We start from the raw sequence: 6,923 nt of genomic DNA, 5'->3' as shown, positions 1-6,923 counted from the left end.
CCCTGGGGCCCCTTCAGTCTTGATGCTTTCTGCCACGGCTTAGGCCTTGCTGCCCCCACCCCCCAAAAGGCCACGTGGAACTATACAGAGTAACAATTCCCAGCGGACTCTCTCCAGAGCCTCCTATCAGCAGACCCACGTAGGCGGCGGTATTGATGTTGAGGCAGGTCAGAGAGGGCAAAGGGGAGGTAGAAGGGGAGCGTGCGTGAGTGGCTTTCGAGTGGGCGCGTGGAGCAGAGCAGCCTGGCTTTGGACAGGGGAAGAAAGGTAGGCATGGGCTTTCTTCCAGCACCCGAACTCTGGCTCTCTTTGCACTTTGTGGGCCAGCCCCTCTCCCGCTAGCCCTTCCCCTGACTCTTATCTTGCCAGCGTCCCCCACCCCAACTCCCCGCAGGAGTCCTAGACTCGACTTCCCTAAGAAGTCGCCGAAACTCTCCAGTCACCCCAGGTGTTCCGCCCAGGATTCTGCGGAGTCGGGCATATGGTTCCAAAATTGTATCCTCTGGGCATCTCGCGGCCTCACCCGCCGCACGGCCCGCCCTCCCGCTGGGGCCCGCACACCCCAGGAGCTCAATAATGTGGAGCGCAGGGCTTGGCCCAAAGGCGTCAAGCAAGTCTCCACTTGCAGGGGCCGAGGGGGCTGGACGAAACCTTCCCGAGTCCGCGGGGAAGGGATTTCTCTGCGGGGCATTGTGTGGGGGCTTCGCACCGGGAAGGGCGCGGAACGAGCAGAGAGCCCGGGGTCCCGCTGGCTAGAAGCAGAGTGGGGGGCGCCCGCCCGGGCCGCGGCGCACGACGCGGGCTCTGCGGACGCCCTGCCTAGTGGTCCCCCGGGCGCGAGCGAGCCGCGAGGGGAAGGAGAGGCCGCGCGGGCCCCTGGCACGGCTCCCCCTGCCGTGCTGGCGACCGCGGCGGGCGGGCCGGGGCGGAGGGGCGCTGTTTCCACCGAGATGCCTCGTCCCTCCCTCGTTCCCTCCCCCACCCCGCCCGCCCGCGGTCCCTCCCGTCGGTCCCTCCCTCCGGCTCTTCCCTCCCTCCCGCCCTGCCTCCTTCGCGCCCGCCCCAGCCGCCGCCTGCGGGGACGTGTGTGTCTCTAGTGTAATTTCCCCTTTCGCTCGCTCGTTTCGGTGCAGGTCTGCGCCGGTTCGCGCCCCCTCCCCGGGCGCCCCTGCCGCCCCCTGTCTTGGCCCGGCCCTCCCCGGCATCCGCCCCGCTCCCCGCGCGCTCCACCCCGCCCCCCGCCCCGTTTTATCAGGGGCGCCGCCGTCTCACCTGGTATTTGCATCGCTCCCTCCAACTTGCCATTGGCGGCGCGACGTGTGGGAGAGCCCTGCGCCTCGCCCGCCCGGACCAGCCTGCCCCGGCGCCGAGGTGAGTCACGGGCGCGGGGTGGCGGGGGCAGGCGGGCGGGGAGGAAGGGCGGGCGGGGAGGAGGGCGGGGGACGGCGGCCCCGGCGGCCGCGGGGACGGACCGGGTGCCGCGCTCAACTTCCACTTCTCCTTTTGCCGGCGCCGAGTTCCCGGCGCCGCTCGCCCGGCCCGGCTTCCGAGGGGGAGAGGACGGGCTGGCGGGGCTGGGGACCCGCGTCTCGGCCCCCGGAGCGGGGACCTCGGAGACAGACCCCGGCCCGGCGACCGAGCTGGGCCCGTGAGCCACTCGGCCTCAGGTACGTCGATGGCGCCGGTTCTTCGAGCCTTCGGGGACCTGGAAAAGTTTGCGTGAGGGCGGAATCGAGAGCGCCGGGGCCCCGGCGTGGGGCTGGGGGCCCAGGGAAGGGCGGGAGAGTCGCGGCGTGTCGCGAGCCGCCCTGGCGTCGCCCCGCCGCGCGTGTGCTGGAGAACCCGGGCTCCCGATCCCCGAGATGGAAGTGGAATGGATTCCCCGAGTCGGGGAGTCGGGGTAGGGGCCCCTGTTTTCCCTCGCCCCCGGCAGCCCGGGTTCCGTGACGGGGCCGACCGTGACAGCGGGTCCCCAGAAGCTGAGCGCCTGAGGGCAGAGGAGGTGGGGCGGACTGTGGCGGAGCTGCTAGATTGATCCGACTACCCCCGGGGCTTCTGGGGCCAGGGCTTTAGGGTCACACGCACACATGCGCACGCAGACCTATGATTTGGAGAACTGAATCGCCAAAATAGAGACCTCTTGGCAGGGGCCGGAGTTTCCGTGTGAGCCAGCCGCCAGCCTTCCCGCTCCCGCGTTCCCGCTCTCCCCGGCTCTCCCGCCTCCGGGTTGCCTCCCAGGCCGCCGCCTAGGGGATTCAGCAGCCGCACCGTGCGGGGTCCCCTCACGCCAGCGCCTTGCTTTGGAGGCTTGAGAGACTGCTGAGGCGGTGACCGCTTTATGAATTCCTCGCTCCTCCACCGCACCCTAACCCTGACTCCCTTTTCTCACCACCGTATGCCTGCACATCACCTTCCTGACCAGAGTCGCCTCCTGACCCCTTGGCACCTCAGCTCAGCGAGGTCCTCCTGGGCCGCCCCCGCCCCGCACCATACCCCAGCTGAGGGATTTGATGGCTTTTTGATTCCTGCCCCTCATCCCTTGGCCTGTGATAGAGGCCTGTCTGGTCCTGCAGCCTCTTCTGGTTAATGTTTGACAGTTCATTGTGGCTAATTATTTTAATTAGCTCTTAAAGTGGGAAGGAACAGTTAACCTTGGACTTCTCGATTTTGGCCTGGTGGGGCCTCAAATGGGAGGAGTGCTGGGGAGGTGGGGAGGTAGGAGCGGAAGTGAGGTCACCACCCCAGAGCCTGAACCACCACTGCTCAGCCCCAACAGCTGGTGGGCACGCCCATTGGGGACTCACCCCCTGCGAGCTGACCCCTGGCCCGAGTGCCAGGTTGGAGGTGGGTGAAGAGAACAGTTCTAGCCCTTCCCTTTGGGGAGACTTTGGCACTGAAAATGCCCGGGGAACACGTATGCCCAGCAAGAATGCCAGTCCTTCCTTGCAGTTAGTTACACTGGGTTTTCCTGGTTATAAAGTGCTTTCTCGACCATTAATTCAGATTCAGTGCATCCAGTACAGGAGCAGCGTAGGGGGAGCTCTCTGGAGTTCAGTGAAGATTATCAGGGAGGACTTCCTATCCCAGCCAGCCGGTGTGAGGAAGAGGCTACCTTGCATCTGGTTGTTTCTGGGGCTGGATTCAGAGCCTGGGATCTCTTGTTGGGGGCAGGGGTGGGGGGGACCATGAAGCAGGCTCCATGCTACCACCCTCACCCAGCCTCTTGCTGTGAGCCGAAGGAGTGGCTTGTTTGCAACTATGTCTGGCATTCCTCCCTGTGCTGCACTGTTTGCTCGGTGGTTGCTCAGGAACTGGCGCCCACCCCTAGACAACCTAGGGGCCCAAAATCCACTCTCCTTCACCTAGTGCTAAGTGGTGACACAGTGGCTTCTGTCTTCTCTGGCATATATTGGTATCTAAAATAGAGGGTGCTGTGGTCTGTCTCTAGGGGCCTGATTGATAGCATGTCCAAAATGCCCCTCATCTTGCAAAAATCAGGCCCTGTGTCGCACAGACCCAGCTAGGCACAGGCTAAGGAGTTTGCTTTCCTGGGGAAACCTCTGCTCTTCTGCTCTTAAGCTTGGCCTTCGTCCTTTCCACATCCCCTACCCCTGCAATGTTCTAATTTTACATCCAGTTTTTGTTTTTGCATTTAGAGTGTTGTTTTTGTTTGTTTGTTTGTTTTTTGTTTTTGTTTTTTAATTCAGGGTCTCACTTTGTCACCCAGGCTGGAGTGCAGTGGCACAGTCACAGCTCACTGTAATCTTGAACTCCTTACCTCCAGTTCTTTTTTTTTTTTTTTTTTTTTTGAGATGGAGTTTCACTCCTGTTGCCCAGGCTGGAGTGCAATGGCACAATCTTGGCTTGCCACAACCTCCGCCTCCCAGGTTCAAGTGATTCTCCTGCCTCAGCCTCCTGAATAGCTGGGATTACAGGCATGTGCCACCACGCCCGGCTAATTTTGTATTTTTGGTAGAGACGGGGTTTCTCCATGTTGGTCAGGCTGGTCTCAAACTCCTGACCTCAGGTGATCCACCCGCCTCCGCCTCTCAAAGTTCTGGATTACAGGCGTGAGCCACTGCGCCCAGCTACCTCCAGTTCTTAAAGCCTGGCTGTCTAGGTTGAAATCCCAGTGTTGTTATTTACTAGCTATGTGATCCCAGTCAATTGTATGCCCCAGTTTCCTTATCTGTCACATGAGACCTACTTTATAACACTTTGGTGAGGATCAAATACATGAATGAATACATATAAGATGCTTATTAGAACAGCACATGGCACACAGTAAGTGCTAGCTGCCCTTACGATATTGCCTAATGCAGCACCTAAAACTCAGATTCAATTCAGCAAACACTCGCTCAGAGCCAGTCCTAGTACCAGGCCCCAGTGAAGTGGCAGTGAGGAAAACATGGATGTGAGGAAGACACCACCTGCCTTCCGGGATTGTGTGTACCTTTTCATGTGGGCTGGAGTCGGAGCAGGGGTATGGGAGGGGGTCAGGGAGAGGGGATACGTCATCTATATAAATAATTGTCCTTGGAAGCCAGGATCAAATTCCTGAGCCAGTGTGGGGGATCAAGCACCCTAGACTTGGGGGCTTCTCTTTGCCTGAAGACCCCGGCCAGATTCTGGCCTAGATGCACCCCCCACCCTCCCCACACACCGAGTCTTGCCCTAGGATTTGGGTGAATGAGAGAGGGAAAGGCACACTGGTTTTCTTTTCTTTTCTTTTCTTTCTTTTTTTTTTTTTTTTTTTGAGATGGAGTCTCGCTCTGTCACCCAGGCTGGAGTGCAGTGGCCCAATCTCGGCTCACTGCAACCTCTGCCTCCCACCCAGGCCCAAGCAATTCTCCCTGCCTTAGCCTTCTGAATAGCTAGGATTACAGGTGCCCACAACCTTCCCCAGCTAATTTTTGTATATTTTAGTAGAGACGGGGTTTCACCATGTTGGCCAGGCTGGTCTTGAACTCTTGACCTCAGATGATCTGCCCGCCTTGGCCTCCCAAAGTGCTGGGATTACAGGCGTGAGCCATTGCTCCTGGCTGGGACACTGGTTTCTGCATGAGCTACAGGTGGCAATCTTGCAGGATGTTATTTGTTGGGTTCCAGGGCAGGATGGCATTTCTTAGGGACACCCCCAAACATCCCTATAGCCCCCTGCAGTGGAAGGGCTCATGTCTGCCATGCCCCCTGTCTCCCCAGGATCTCCCACCGAGCTGGGAAAGGCCCTGGGCAGCCTTCTGTCCTCAGAGTAGGGCCTGACCCCAACCCGGGCTTGGCATCTCTCCTGGATTTCTAAGCTGCAAAGAGGTTTCTGGCTTCTCTTCCAATTTATTCTTTTTGTGGTTCTCAGACTGAAAACTACTTCTGCAGGGGAGAAAGGAAACTCCTGCAAGGTACCCAGAATCCCATAGGCGCTTTCCTAGGGGTCAGGGGCTTTTCTCATCAACACCAACCTGCCTGCAAATCTCTGGCAGCTGAGCCTCGTGTGTCCTGTAATAGCAGCCACACTGCTAATGCCCTGTAGCTCAGGCCCCAGTGCTGGTTGCCAAGAAACTGCTGGTCGGGGTGCTTATGAGGGTTCTGACCTCATAGGGGCTGCTGAATTTCAATTCAACAGACATTTATTAATACCTACTGTGTGCCCAACCGATGCTAGGCTCCGTGGGGAAGATGAGAGAAGGAGGCGCTGGGGAAGAGATGACTAAGACACTAAAACAATCAGAGGCGAGGACAAGCAGCCAGGCCAGTGGCTGGTCAGGTGCTAATTGTGCTTGTTGGAGCAGAGGCCAGCGCGGCCGGGACTGGAGGTCAGCAGCAGCTGGAGGAGGGAGGGAAGGCTTTGTGAGGGATGCGGGTCTAGGCTAGACCTTGAAGGGGGGTGAGGGAGAAGCGAGGGGGAGATTTGGCTCAGCAGAAAAGGAAGAAAAGACGCCTTTCTCTCTATTCCCTGGCCACGAACTGACCTTCGAAGCCTGGATGATTGTTTGGCAAATGCGTGTCACATAAAAGACCAGGTCAGCGAGTGTGGGTGGCTCGGTGCAAACCCCTGTCTCCACTCCGGGAGATACAAACTGGCTGGCCAGCCTGCCACCCAAGCTGAGGGGATTTCATTTTGAAACCCCTCCCTTACCAGAAACACACACACACACACACACACACACACACACACAGGCCCCTGGGGAGTGGGAGAGATGGCAGGAGAGACACGTAGGGCACTTAAATGACAGGAAAACTGACATGCCACACGTGCTCATGGCAGTCTCAGGCTGGCTGGATCCCACCTTTCCCCCAGGGTTCTGGGATTTCTCTGGAAGCCCAGAGCTTCAGGTGGAGGAGAGAGATTTTCATAATTGTTCCCCACTCCACCATCTGGGAAATGAAGAATGTAGAGTTTCATGTATTTCTGCCCAGACAGCTAAGGACTAGCCATATATTGCTTCCACTGATTCTGTGTCTCCCAAGGCTGGACATGGAGGAAGCTTGGCCCTTGTTGGGTTTAATTGGATAAAAAACTCCCGGACATCCCCCTGCCACATACACACACTCATCGTTTTCCCACTCTCACTGCCCTGCCCCCTCCCCAGCACATTTCAACACCAAAGGGACATACCAGAGGGCCCTGACTTCTTGGTTGGGAAATCATGCCCTAAGGTGAGTTTCTCGGCAAAGAGACCCCAGCCTGCTTCCAGGGTGAGGAGGAGGGTCAGGGAGCAGGGAAGGGTGTTTCATGCAGGAAGGTCTGCAAGGGAAAGTGCCAGAACATTTCTCAGAGAGGCTAACAAGAAGCAAGCTAAGCAGTTTGTAGAGGCTGAGCAAGCTCTCCCTTGAGTTGCCACCTTCTTTTTTTTTTTTTTTTTTAATTTGAGACAAGGCCTTCCTCTTTCACCCAGCCTGGAGGCCGTTGGTGTGATCTCGGCCCC

General features: G+C 58.4%; 1 protein-coding gene across 1 annotated transcript in view; it reads left to right on the top strand.

Moving 5' to 3' along the window:
• Positions 1 to 1,546: 1,546 nt before the first annotated feature.
• LOC116811188 (ETS-related transcription factor Elf-4-like) overlaps positions 1,547 to 6,923 on the top strand; it is a 51,026-nt gene continuing 45,649 nt past the window's right edge. The window contains 1 exon segment of the mRNA XM_058441354.1: positions 1,547 to 1,667. The gene's annotated coding sequence lies outside the window, so the exon portion shown is untranslated.

Source organism: Hylobates moloch, unplaced genomic scaffold (assembly GCF_009828535.3).
Source record: "Hylobates moloch isolate HMO894 unplaced genomic scaffold, HMol_V3 SCAFFOLD_7, whole genome shotgun sequence".
Taxonomy (NCBI): domain Eukaryota; kingdom Metazoa; phylum Chordata; class Mammalia; order Primates; family Hylobatidae; genus Hylobates; species Hylobates moloch.
This window is presented reverse-complemented; position numbering and strand designations above follow the sequence as displayed.